General features: G+C 40.4%; 1 protein-coding gene across 1 annotated transcript in view; it reads left to right on the top strand.

Annotated features, from left to right (window-relative positions):
- LOC145850475 (pro-neuregulin-3, membrane-bound isoform-like) overlaps window positions 1–15,043 on the top strand; it is a 286,197-nt gene that overhangs the window by 158,015 nt on the left and 113,139 nt on the right. The window lies entirely within an intron of this gene.

Below are 15,043 nucleotides of genomic sequence, written 5' to 3'. Positions count from 1 at the left end.
CAGTGCTGTGGCTCCGGTTGCTCTACAGGGATGTGACAGAGTACAGTAACACTTTCTATGAGCCGTCTGCTTTGTAATGCATTAAACATGTATTTAAGCATTTCTACAGTCTATTTTAGGGAGTCAAGAGCTATTATGTATTCGTTATAATGTATAATACCACATCTGTAATGCTTAATGAATGCATCTTAAGCCTTTAGTCATTTATATTTATGAAAATGATCTGCGAGCTGTTATAGCAAGTGTTATAATGCACGGCGGGGAAATATTCATAATGCATTATAAACAGGTAGCTCATAAAGTGCAACGGACATGTTTCATGGTGGCCATGTTATATTTAAGCAATAAGGCACAAGGGGGTGTGGTATATGGCCAATATACCATGGCTAAGGGCTGTTCTTATAGCTATTATAAAATGGTTACCAATGGTTTTGTCATACCCGTGGTATGGCAGGGCTCGAATTACTCAGTTTATAATATGACATAACCTTCATGAGTGTGATAACCCTTTACTAATGTTTTAGAAGTTGATATAAGCATGTGTAAGCCTTTATAATGTCTTATAATAAGTCTTAAAACGACTCTCTCTGTATTAACATTTAAACTGACTCAAAATGGCTGGTATTTAGTGAGGATCCTAATGATATGATTATAGGACATAGGCTGCATGCTCATGAAAAGTCTCACAAAGCATTACGACCTGTTATAACTACACCACAATCAATTATACCCGCAGTGTTACCGTGTAGGGCACAAAATGCAATTAAGCATATTTCCTAAATCCTACTTGTTTTTCCAGATACCAAGATAATGACTTAGCTTTAACAACTCTTTCTTTATTTATTATCTTTGCATTGCTTTTGAGCGAAAATAGAATGTATGTTTTAGTGTGTAACAGAGGAGGCATTTGTCTATTTTTTCAATCTGTACAAGCCCTTCAAATCACTACTAAGCCATCTTAAAAATAACATATTTTCACACAGAACTGTGTATTTTGAACCATGAAGCATTTGGCCACTTGTTTGCTGACAAGGTCCCACAGCTATCAGAATAATAATGTTTTGAACATGACAAATACAAAACACTTGTTGTGACAGACACATTTTCATCATGACGCAAGCGATGTGTAGAGTGACCTCACTATGTTTACTATGTCAGAAAACAATGGACATCATGTCAAGCTAAGACAACGGCTGTATCAACCATTAGTGTCAATGTTAACCCCTTGTGTTGTGCTGTTGCGTTCCGCAAGCTCAGCATAGTCGTGTCGACCAACTAGCTAACAAGCTAATCTAAATTGCTACACGTTTCATAATTTAGCATGTGATAACATTGAAGGTAGGCAATGGCTTGGATCTCCATTCAATTCCCACCTCTTTTGCTTTGATTCGCACCAGAGGCGAAGGACAGTAACTCTTAATAATGTAAAAAGCGTATTTAAATTGCTGCACGTTTGAAAATGTAACAATTACATATGACATTTAGCATGTGGTTACTGTATAGGTAGGCAATGGCTTGGCGCTCCGTTCAAGTCACACCTGTTTTGCTTAGATTCACTTCAGAACAGCCCCCCCCAGCAGACTAGATACAGACACACATTTATTTATTATGCATACCGGTCTGTGTCATTCATTCAGTGAGAAGACTTGAGCAGCTCAGGGAGCACTTTGTGATGGAATGGGAGCTTGTATTGTGTGTATCACAATATGCCTCTGAGCGGAACCGCTCTGATTAATATGTCTGGTAGGAATGCTATGGACCAGAGGAAAAACACATTTTAAACACCCGACCATCAGTCTACTACAACACTTTTGTCTGTCAGACAAGGGCCAATAGGGAGAAGCAGGATGAATCTGATTAATCTAAGGCCAGATTTTTACAAAATGTGAAATACCATGAAATTACCATGTCACTTCTCGGAAACTGGACCTTTATCAAAATTACATCCTGTGCACTCACCTGGATTTCGAAGAAATCTCTAAAAATGGAAAGAAGTTAATCTTACGTAAACCAAGCAATTAAAAAAGAGAGCCACTGTTTTATGTGAATGATCCCTGATGGCTTAGCCGAATTGCCATGATTAAAGAAAAACACATGCAGAAAGGTAAAAGTATAGGAGCTATTACATAGCAGTCTGCATCAACATAACATGTGCTTCAGAATACAATTAGTTCCTCTGCAGAATAGATTGAAATGTAAATTATCATGGAGTGATAGCTTTGGAACAGATTGTTGCAGCAAATATATGCTTATACAAGTTTGAATCTTATCTTCTTTTTTGAAAAGAGAATAATGTATTGCAAGCTGCCAATGCTTTTAAAGGACTGATTGGATCATGACAATGGATGTAAGTCAGCGGTGTAGGCCGACTTACACCCACTGGGGAGCCAGTCACACCCAATCAGATTTAACAAACACCATCAGATATACAGTGCCTTGAGAAAGTATTCGGCCCCCTTGAACTTTTCGACCTTTTGCCACATTTCAGGCTTCAAACATAAAGATATAAAACTGTATTTTTTTGTGAAGAATCAACAACAAGTGGGACACAATTATGAAGTAGAACGAAATTTATTGGATATTTCAAACTTTTTTAACAAATAAAAAACTGAAAAATTGGCCGTGCAAAATTATTCAGCCCCTTTACTTTCAGTGCAGCAAACTCTCTCCAGAAGTTCAGTGAGGATCTCTGAATGATCCAATGTTGACCTAAATGACTAATGATGATAAATAGAATCCACCTGTGTGTAATCAAGTCTCTGTATAAATGCACCTGCTCTGTGATAGTCTCAGAGGTCCGTTTAAAGCGCAGAGAGCATCATGAAGAACAAGGAACACACCAGGCAGGTCCGAGATACTGTTGTGGAGAAGTTTAAAGCCGGATTTGGATACAAAAAGATTTCCCAAGCTTTAAACATCCCAAGGAGCACTCTGCAAGCGATAATATTGAAATGGAAGGAGTATCAGACCACTGCAAATCTACGAAGACCCGGCCGTCCCTCTAAACTTTCAGCTCATACAAGGAGAAGACTGATCAGAGATGCAGCCAAGAGGCCCATGATCACTCTGGATGAACTGCAGAGATCTACAGCTGAGGTGGGAGACTCCGTCCATAGGACAACAATCAGTCGTATACTGCACAAATCTGGCCTTTATGGAAGAGTGGCAAGAAGAAAGCCATTTCTTAAAGATATCCATAAAAAGTGTTGTTTAAAGTTTGCCACTAGCCACCTGGGAGACACACCAAACATGTGGAAGAAGGTGCTCTGGTCAGATGAAACCAAAATCAAACTTTTTGGCAACAATGCAAAACGTTATGTTTGGCGTAAAAGCAACACAGCTCATCACCCTGAACACACCATCCCCACTGTCAAACATGGTGGTGGCAGCATCATGGTTTGGGCCTGCTTTTCTTCAGCAGGGGCAGGGAAGATGGTTAAAATTGATGGGAAGATGGATGGAGCCAAATACAGGACCATTCTGGAAGAAAACCTGATGGAGTCTGCAAAAGACATGAGACTGGGACGGAGATTTGCCTTCCAACAAGACAATGATACAAAACATAAAGCAAAATCTACAATGGAATGGTTCACAAATAAACATATCCAGGTGTTAGAATGGCCAAGTCAAAGTCCAGACCTGAATCCAATCGAGAATCTGTGGAAAGAACTGAAAACTGCTGTTCACAAACGCTCTCCATCCAACCTCACTGAGCTCGAGCTGTTTTGCAAAGAGGAATGGGCAAAAATTTCAGTCTCTCGATGTGCAAAACTGATAGAGACATACCCCAAGCGACTTACAGCTGTAATCGCAGCAAAAGGTGGCGCTACAAAGTATTAACTTAATGGGGCTGAATAATTTAACACGCCCAATTTTTCAGTTTTTTATTTGTTAAAAAAGTTTGAAATATCCAATAAATTTCGTTCCACTTCATGATTGTGTCCCACTTGTTGATTCTTCACAAAAAAATACAGTTTTATATCTTTATGTTTGAAGCCTGAAATGTGGCAAAAGGTCGAAAAGTTCAAGGGGGCCGAAATACTTTCGTAAGGCAATGTAATTCATAGCTAGCAGTGCACTGGAATGACATTCAGATCATCTGGAATGGCATTCATTCTCATGGGATAGGTGGCCAAAAATAACTAACTGAAAGCCACACCCCCCAATATGCCACGAATATGACCACATTGAGGCATATGTCACTGTGCTTCTATGGCTATATGCACCATGCCACTGTATACTTCATTTGATAATTTAGCAAACAAAACAGCTCATAATCCAGCACCTTTATCACAGTCAACACACCTACAGTGCCTTCAGAAAGTATTCAGACCCTTGACTTTTTCCACATTTTGTTACATTACAGCCTTATTCTAAAATGTATTAAGTTGTTTTTTCCCTCATCAATCTGCACACAATATCCCATAATGACAAAGCAAAAACACTTGATTTTTTTTTTTTTACATTTTTGCTAATTTATTACAAATAATAAACTGAAATATTACATTTACATAAGTATTCAGACCCTTTACTGAGTACTTTGTTGAAGTACCTGTTAGCATTTATATTTTATTTAACCTTTATTTAACTAGGCAAGTCAGTTAAGAACAAATTCTTCTTTACAGGGCCAAACCTGGACAATGCTGGGCCAATTGTGCGCCACCCTATGGGACTCCCAATCACGGCCAGATGTGATACAGCCTGGATTTGAACCAGGGACTGTAGTGACACCTCTTGCATTGAGATGCTGTGCCTGAGACTACTGCACCACTCGGGAGCCCAGTTGATGTTATTCTTCAATCACCCCAAAGCAAATCAGGCAGAGAAAAACAGGTTTATACAAAGAGAACAAATCATAGATGTTGTGCTGGGAATTAGATGGCATATGTTCATTCTTCCCTGTCCTCAATGATTCTCCACAGAACAAAGTGATAGAATGTCATTTATAACCCAACCCTAGCCTGTGGTTGACAAATTAGAATTCCTTGCAGTAAAATTGGGCCAATGGCCAGATAACAAGTATCCCATTTCAGACTCAGTGTATACACCATTCTAAAACTTTTGACCGGTAGTATACATTGAACAAGACTTAGTCTTGTCAAAGAATGACAAGTTGAGAGCTTGAAAGGCAAGTTTGCCTATACCAATGCAACAGATATGAAATGAATGTGGACCTCTGCTATGGCGATAGAATGTTACATGAAGGTTGGCTAAACACACTGTCACTGTAGAAGGTAATACACACACGATTCTACAACCTGGGCTTGCCTATTTCTCTGTGGAAGCTTCACATTCTAGTGACTCATAAAAAATACATGCAGCAGCTGGCAGATAGTCCAGCATGGTCATCAGATCTCTGTATTTTTCTTTCTTTACTAGAAGAGGAGACTCATAGGCCCTGGGGTAGTGTCTTGCGAATGAGGGAGCTTGAGGTCTAGCTCCACGCTTCAGCTTGCAGACAGACCAGGACTTCCATCCCTCATACTGGCTGTGGTTCTGCCTGGCATGTATGTTCCAAGGATCATCAGCTGAAATTATAAAGGACGGCAGGAACAATATTTATGATACAATTCTACCATCAATTTTGGTGTAAAATAGTGTGCTGGGATTAGGGAACCACTCTAAAAGACAGACAAACAGCGAGAGAGAAAGAGAGGGATTTGTTGTAAAGTACCTGAGAGTTTGAGCCACATCAATGAGGTGCTGTGTAGTCCAGCTGATCGCTTGAGGACAGAATCTGGGAGCTGCCTGAAGTCTTCACCAATCATTTGAATGATATTAAAGTTGTTTTTACGACATCATAGTGGGTATGAAGTTCTGAAACCTTGCGTTGTTTCTCAATGACAGCAAAGGACTGATCACAGTGAAGAAATGAGTACCCAGACAGCATGAACGTTTGTTCCACTTGCGAGAAGTAACCCAATGAGATGAGCAAGCACACTAGGTTCAGCATTCGCCAGTTGTTGTTCTGGCCACAGCATCTGTCACTATAGATAACAAGTTCTCTCTCTTGGCTTGACCAGTGGAGTTAACCTCTTGGGGCTAGGTGGGACGCTAGCGTGCCACCTGTGGTGCACTCCATCAACAGCAGGTGCATTTCAAGAGCGGCAAATTTGAATCCAAATAAATGTCAAAATTCAAATTTTTCAAAAATACAACTATGTTACACCATTTGAAAGATAAACATCTCCTTAATCTAACCACGTTTTACGATTTCAAAAAGGTTTTACGGCGAAAGCATAAATTTAGAGTATGTTAGGACAGTACATTTACAAGAGTTGTGTGTAATGTTTTGTCAAGTCAAAGACAGGGTCACCAAAACCATAAAACCAGCTAAAATGATACACTAACCTTTTACAATCTCCATCAGATGACACTCCTAGGACATTATGTTAGACAATGCATGCATTTTTAGTTCTATCAAGTTCATATTTATATACAAAAACAGCGTTTTACTATGGCATTGATGTTGAGGAAATCGTTTCCCTCCAATAACCGGCAGTCAAGTCAGCGTCACAAATTAAATAATTAAAATTAGAAAACATTGGTAAAATATTATATTGTCATTTAAAGAATTATAGATTTACATCTTTTGAACGCAATCAACTTGCCAGATTTAAAAATAACCTTACTGGGAAATCACACTTTGCAATAATCTGAGCACTGTGCCCAGAAAAATACGCGTTGCGATACAGACTAGACGTCATGTTGGGGAGATCTAAAATCGAAAATACTATGTAAATAATCCATTACCTTTGATTCTCTTCATCAGATGTCACTTCCAGGTATCACAGGTCCATAACGAATGTAGTTTTGTTCAAAAAAGCTCATCATTTATGTCCAAAAATCTCCGTCTCGTTAGCACATGATGTAAGCCAGCCGGACTTCTCGTCATGAACGAGGGGAAAAAATATATTTCCGTTCGTTCAAACATGTCAAACGTTGTATAGCATAAATCATTAGGGCCTTTTTTAACCAGAACATGAATAATATTCAAGGTGGACGAATGCATAGCCTTTTATAACGTATTGGAACGAGGGTACCCAACATGAAGTAGCGCGCCAGGTGTCTAATGGGACATCACCGTTCCATGGCTCTTGTTCGGTCAGATCTCCCTCCAGAAGACTCAAAACACTTTGTAAAGGCTGGTGACATCTAGTGGAAGCAATAGGAAGTGCCAAAATATTCCTAAACCCCTGTGTTTTTCAATGGGATAGGTTTAAAATCAATACAACACATCAGGTATCCACTTCCTGTCAGAAAATGTCTCAGGGTTTTGCCTGCCAAATGAGTTCTGTTATACTCACAGACACCATTCAAACAGTTTTGGAAACTTTAGAGTGTTTTCTATCCATATATAATAAGTATATGCATATTCTAGTTACTGGGTAGGATTAGTAACCAGATTAAATCGGGTACATTTTTTTTATCCAGACGTGCAAATGCTGCCCCCTAGACCCAACAGGTTAACATGGTCTGGACCCACTTCAAGAATCAATCCAAGATGGCGTAGTAGTTCAGACATCTTTGTCTTTGTCTTGTCGTGTCCTGTGTATATAATCTTTTTTTTCCTTCGTATATTTTTCGTATATATTTTGTATATTTTTAACCTCAGTTTCAACATACTTTTCTGCAACCCGCCTCACCCAACGTGGTATGGATCTGCTATTTTCTATACTTTAGAACCGGAACCCCCAACAGAAGCTAGCCAGCTAACTAGCTTCAAGCGAGTAGTCAGTTAGCCACTGCTAGCGGTCATCAGCTAACATTAGCCAGGTCAACTCCTGCCAGTCTGCACAGCGGGATTCAACCCAGAGTATACCGGACTGCTTTTTCTCCACATCTTCGGTTTCCTACTGCAAGCTCTGAACATTTTCACCTGGATCATCGCAGTTAACTAGCTGCTATCCGAGAGGCTACACACAGGCTAATGTCTCTGTCCCGAAGCAAGCACCAGTGAGCCTGGAACTAGCCTCATGATAGGCCCGGCTAGCTGAAGAGGTCCATCAGCCACTTATTGGGCTACAATATATATTTTGCCAATTGGTCTGGACCCCTTTTACTGCCGACACGGAGCCCCGCCGATTCCATCACGACTGGTCTACCGACGTAATCCGCCCGAGGGGTTTCAACAGCCTCCTCCATCGCGACGTCCCCTGAAGGCCTTTCTGCTAGCCTGCTAGTCGTGGCCCGCTATCTGTCTAGAGCATATCGGACTGTTAGCTGAAGAGGAGCATCAGCCAATTTCTTGGGCTACAATACCTATTTTGCAAATTGGCCTGGACCCTTTAACTGCCTACACGGAGCCTTGCTGATCCAACACGACTGGTCTGCCGACGTAACCGTCCGAGGGGGCTCGAACAGACTTCTTCCGTCGCGATGTCCCCCTAAGGCCCTTCTGCTAGCCTCCTAACCACAGCCCACTAGATGTCTGATTCGCCGATGTCTGATTCGCCGTGTCTCCAGCTCGCCTAGCTTCCTACTGGTCCCTATGATCACTCGGCTACGCATGCCTCTCCCTAATGTCAATATGTCTTGTCCATTGCTGTTTTGGGTAGTGATTATTGTCTAATTTCACTGTCGAGCCTACAGCCCTGCTCAATATGCCTTAGCTAGCCCTTTTGTTTCACTTCCCACACATGCGGTGACCTCACCTGGTCTAAATGATGTCTCTAGAGACAAAACCTCTCTCATCATCATTCAATGCCTAGGTTTACCTCCACTGTATTCACATCCAACCATATCCTTGTCTGTACATTATGTCTTAAATCTATTCTTCCGTGCCCAGAAACCTGCTCCTTTTACTCTCTGTTCCGAACGCACTAGACGACCAGTTCTTATAGCCTTTAGCCGTACCCACATCCTACTCCTCCTCTGTTCCTCTGATGTAGAGGTTAATCCAGGCCCTGCAATGCCTAGCTCCACTCCCATTCCCCAGGCGCTCTCATTTGTTGACTTTTGTAACCGTAAAAGCCTTGGTTTCATGCATGCTAACCTGTGTGCGGCCTCCGTCCCGTATTGCTCCACTAAAGGTTTTGTGATTATGCTGTGGGATTTATAGGTAATTTGTGGTTTAGTACGGTACCCTGCGTCACCATGTCATTGCTCCAGACCAGCTCAAAGGGGAGTTAGAGCACTGATTATGGTTATGGGTCCTACTGTGTCTCTAACTGACAATGAATGGGCGACATGGACCTAAATAGAAACTGATAATTGTACACAAGGTGTTTATTATTTTATTATGATTATTTTGGTCTTACTGTAATACTGGGAGACCCCTCGACTGGGAGACCCCTGAGATGATTGTAGGTTTTTGGTTTCTCTCCCTCTAGAAACAGCAATAAATTATTCTAAATTATTCTAAATAACAAACTGGCTATATTTACAAATTAGTAACAATGTCTCACTCAATGATCCCATCAGGTTCTATAGGCTAGGCCTACTATATTTATTTCTCAACTTTCCTAATATTAAGCACATTGCTTATCTTTGCAACAGGAGTATAGCCTACCTGGCTGGCATGAAAATGAACCATTGGGAAAGCGTTCCTCCATTCGCTATTTAAGTGCATAGATAACATGTATTTTCCCCCTGACCCTGTTTTGAGATAGGTGCATGATAATGGTCCATTCTAAATCAAAACAAATTTCACACATACAGTTGAAGTCAGAAGTTTACATACACATAGGTTGGAGTCATTAAAACTCGTTTTTCAAGCACTCCACAAATTTCTTGTTAAAGACACAAAGAGCCTGCAATGGAATTACCATTATCTCTAGGCTGTGCCGAGTTCAATGAGACGCCCCGCTTGACCATAGCTCGCTCAGTCTGAGCGCAGCGACCGTGACAAAACTAGGCCCAAAATTATGCCTGCACCAATATGTCAAGTGCTTTTGGGTGACAGTGAGAGAACCGTTAGAGTTAGATGCACAATTCAACCTCAGGAGCATTCCTGAGGTCCTCCCGATCTGTGCAAGCCTAACCTTGACCATGTGGCATTAACCCTTCACAGTGAAAAGAAGGTGTTTAGATCAAACATTGTGCAATGACTGCTCTCCACATAAGAATACATTGACAATTCTCCTAAATTCAACCTGAAGTCTATGTGGGTTATGAATGCCTTATGAACCTGTCTTCTATAACAATCCATCAGGCTACTGTGAGGTCTACCTGTGTCGATTCTAAAGTTCCTGGAGCAACCGGAAGTTGTTAAAATTACCCTAGAGCTATTGTCATATAAGCAACCAGCAGATAGTAAAAATCACGCAACTCAACCATGTGTCATTCAGTCAATTCTTAAGGTAGAGGTTTCATATTCAGGATTCTGTTTATGCCTACCCGAAAGACAACGTGTGTTGAGTATGAACTTCCTGTGACAACCGGAAGTGGTTAAAAATACCCTAGAGCTATTGTCATATAACCTGCACATTGTGAAAATCACGCAACTCAACCCTGTGTCATTCAGTCAATTCTTAAGGTAGAGGCTTCATATTCAGGATTCTGTATATGCCTACCCCAAAGACAACGTGTGTCTATTCTTTTTGCAAAAAAAACTAAAACACACACACACAGCTTGGCCATAGGGACATAGTGTGGGGCTTAGAGGCTTATACCGCCTTCAATAGTTACTTTCGTTGAAACAATTAAAAAACCGTCAGACCTAGATCTCCAAAATTTTAGAAACCTGTTCTAGAGCTCAAGTCGATAGTGCACGGTGAATTATGTGGCTCTAGAAGGTTCTCAGACCGAGAAACCGCCTCGTGCATTTGCAATATGTTCAATTCATTTTGAATATCACGGACATGGCGACATGTAGAAATGTCCCAGAGTCGCAAGACTAGGTGCATTGAAACTGCCTCGGCCCATAGAGACGGACTCCAATGTCTCTGTCCGATAGCTCATTCAGGGACCCCGTAGTAATGCCCTGAAAAAGTGCATTTTCAGCACCAATTAAGGCCATTGCTCGGGCACCGAATGACTTATCGAGCCGAAACTTGGGATTCGGGGTTGCCTCACATAGGCCTACACATATTGTCAGAGCTGGACCCGCAGCTATAACGTAACTATGTGTTTTATCTTTTTTTTATGGTTAAAATTGAAAGCGCTGTGAATTATGGGCCTTCTCTGACATATGTGATAGTTGGCTTCTATACGAGTTGGAAAAAGTGGATTTGGTGTCAGATGGTATCAGTTTGGTGTCAGAATGACATCTAATTGACTGATGGACGCTGACTGCTGGGTGACGAGCAATGGAGAGGAACCACAGTCAATGCACGGCCATCCCGAGTTCATTGGGCCAGTCAATTATGCATTTCTGCAGTATTTTTGAGCATGCCTAAATTCGTGATGCTAAATGCCCATTGAATCATATTGCAAACGTAACGCGCATTTGCAATATGATTTCAACAGCAAAAAATATCACCAAAGTTGACATGATGAAATCAACACAACGAGCGATGGAGAGGAACCACAGTCACTGCACGGCCATCCCCAGTTCATCGGGACAGTCAATTATGCATTTCTGCAGTGTTTTTGAGCATGCCAAATTCGTGATGTAAAGGCCCATTGAAACATATTGCAAATGCGCATCCGTGCACATGGTGACCCGAAATGGGTTACCAGGATACATTTTTTAGAATGGTTTTAAATGCCTTTAGGGGGGTGCAAGGGGTCCACGGTTGGGTAGGGAGCACCCCCCATCAGTGCCCATCCAGTATGGGGCGCCCCTAGTCATTTTGGACATTTTTCCAAAAAATCGCTAAGAAATGACAGTCCCACTTCTCTCATGTCACCATCAAGCCATGGAGAGGAACCACAGTCACTGTCCGGCCATACCGAGATCATCGGGACAGTCAATTATGCATTTCAGCAGTATTTTTGAGCATGCCTAAATTCGTGATGCTAAATGCCCATTGAATCATATTGCAAATGTAACACGCAATATTGCAAACGTAATGCGCATTTGCAATATGATTCAACAGCAAAAAATATCACCAAAGTTGACATGATGAAATCAACACAATGAGCGATGGAGAGGAACCACAGTCACTGCACGGCCATCCCCAGTTCATCGGGACAGTCAATTATGCATTTCTGCAGTATTTTTGAGCATGCCTAAATTTGTGATGCTAAATGCCCATTGAATCATATTGCAAACGTAACGCGCATTTGCAATATGATTCAACAGCAAAAAATATCACAAAATTTGACATGATGAAATCAACACAACGAGCGATGGAGAGGAACCACAGTCACTGCACGGCCATCCCGAGATCATCGGGCCAGTCAATTATGCATTCTGAGCATGTCAAATTCGTTAAATATGTTAAAAGCAACAGAGTCCCACTTCTCCCTCATCATACATGACAAGTAGACCATCTGCATTGATTCATGGCTTAACATAGGGCTATATATCATTTGGGCAGTATAAATGCCATTTGGACCATGGTTCACTGACTTTTGGGTTTGGAAACCGACTTCCTATGATCGTACATGGCAAACGGACAAACATCCTGATTTGGCACATTCAATACTTTTATACATGTATAATTGACAAACAAAGAATTGGACATTTCATTTGCACATTTGTAATGGCATTTGGCAAAAAAAAGAAAAAAAGATGTAACTTTTGACTTCCTATGAAATCATATTCCAAATGCACAAAACATATGCCTTATGCACAAGCAAATATGTCACTTTTAACTTCCTATGAAATCATATTCCAAATGCACAAAACATATGCCTTATGCACAAGCAAAAACAACCCAAAAAATTATGTCAATAAAATATGTCAAAAGTATGTCCATACAGCTCTTATACATGTGTAATTGACATAAAAAAAAACTGAAAAAAATCAAAAAACGGTCCAGAAACCACTTTTTAAGGGGGTGAAAAGTTTTCAAAAAATATGTCATTTTTTTAAAATTTGACTCTTGGGTCTTGAATTGTGTTACATTTGCAATATGAAAATTCACTGCGGAGAGCTCTAGCCATCTATTGGATATTTGCTGTGATTTGGCACGTTCAATACTTTCATAATTGACAAAAAAAAGCATTGGACATGTCATTTTGCAGAAAAAATGAAAAAGAATGTCACTTTTTTCCTATGAAATCATATTCAAAATGCACAAAACATATGCCTTGTGCACAAGCAAAAGCAACCCAAAAAACGACGTCAATAAAAAACTTCATAAGCATGTTCATACAGCTCTTATACATGTGTAATTGACATAAAAATCGAAAAAAATTCAAAAAACGGTCCAGAAACCACTTTTTTAACCTGTTATGGCTAGGGGGCAGTATTTTCACAGCCGGATAAAAAACGTACCCGATTTAATCTGATTATTACTCCTGCCCAGAAACTAGAATATGCATATAATTATTAGCTTTGGATAGAAAACACTCCAAAGTTTCTAAAACTGTTTGAATGGTGTCTGTGAGTATAACAGAACTCATTTGGCAGGCCAAAACCTGAGAAGATTCCATGCAGGAAGTGCCCTGTCTGACAATTTCTTCCCCTTCTTGATTATGTCTATCCATTACAGAGGATCTCTGCTGTTACGTGACACTTCCTACGGCTCCCATGGGCTCTCAGAAGGCGGCAAAAAGCTGAATAGTGGCTTTGCAGGCTCTGGTTGAAAAAAAGTAGCGCGTTTGGGTAGTGGCTGGTTACAGTACTGTGAGATTCAGGCGCGTGCCCGCGTCGACCCCATGCTATGTTTTCTTTCGTCTGTTTACCTAAACGCAGATTCCCGGTCGGAATATTATTGCTTTTTTACGAGAAAAATTGCATAAAAATTTATTTTAAACAGCGGTTGACATGCTTCGAAGTACGGTAATGGAATATTTAGAAATCTTTTGTCACGAATTGCGCCATGCTCGTGACCCTTATTTACACTTCGGATAGTGTCTTGAACGCACGAACAAAACGCCGCTATTTGGATATAACGATAGATTATTTTGGACCAAACCGAAATTTGTTATTGAAGTAGCAGTCCTGGGAGTGCATTCTGACGAAGACAACAAAGGTAATCAAACTTTTGTAATAGTAAATCGAAGTTTGGTCAGGGCTAAACTTGGTCGGTGTCTAAATGGCTAGCCGTGATGGCTGGGCTATCTACTGAGAATATTGCAAAATGTGCTTTCACCGAAAAGCTATTTTAAAATTGGTATATCGAGTGCATAGAGGAGTTCTGTATCTATAATTCTTAAAATAATTGTTATGTATTTTGTGAACGTTAATCGGGAGTAATTTAGTAAATTCACCGGACATTTGCCTGACAGTGTGGTTAGATTAACGAGAGTCTTGTCTTTAAAATGCTGTAAAATAGTCATATGTTTGTATTTCGCACCACGCCCATCATTGGATATTGGAGCAGGTGTTCCGCTAGCGGAACGTCTAGATGTAAGAGGTTTTAACCTCTTACATCTAGACATTCCGCTAGCGGAACACCTGCTCCAATATCCAATGATAGGCGTGGCGCGAAATACAAATTCCTCAAAAATACAAAAACTTCAATTTTTCAAACATATGACTATTTCACAGCATTTTAATGACAAGACTCTCCTTTATCTAACCACACTGTCCGATTTCAAAAAAGCTTTACAGCGAAAGCAAAACATTAGATTATGTCAGCAGAGTACCAAGCCAGAAATAATCAGACACCCATTTTTCAAGCTAGCATATAATGTCACAAAAACCCAGAAGACAGCTAAATGCAACACTAACCTTTGATGATCTTCATCAGATGACAACCCTAGGACATTATGTTATACAATACATGCATGTTTTGTTCAATCAAGTTCATATTTATATCAAAAAACAGCTTTTTACATTAGCATGTGACGTTCAGAACTAGCATACCCCCCGCAAACTTCCGGGGAATTTTCTAACAATTTACTAAATTACTCACGATAAACGTTCACAAAAAGCATAACAATTATTTTAAGAATTATAGATACAGAACTCCTCTATGCACTCGATATGTCCGATTTTAAAATAGCTTTTTGGTGAAAGCACATTTTGCAATATTCTAAGTACATA

Source organism: Salmo salar, chromosome 19, assembly GCF_965601325.2.
Source record: "Salmo salar chromosome 19, fSalSal1, whole genome shotgun sequence".
In the NCBI taxonomy this organism is placed as follows: Eukaryota; Metazoa; Chordata; class Actinopteri; order Salmoniformes; family Salmonidae; genus Salmo; species Salmo salar.
Note: the sequence above shows the minus strand (reverse complement) of the source record. Positions and strands in the feature narration are given on the sequence as shown.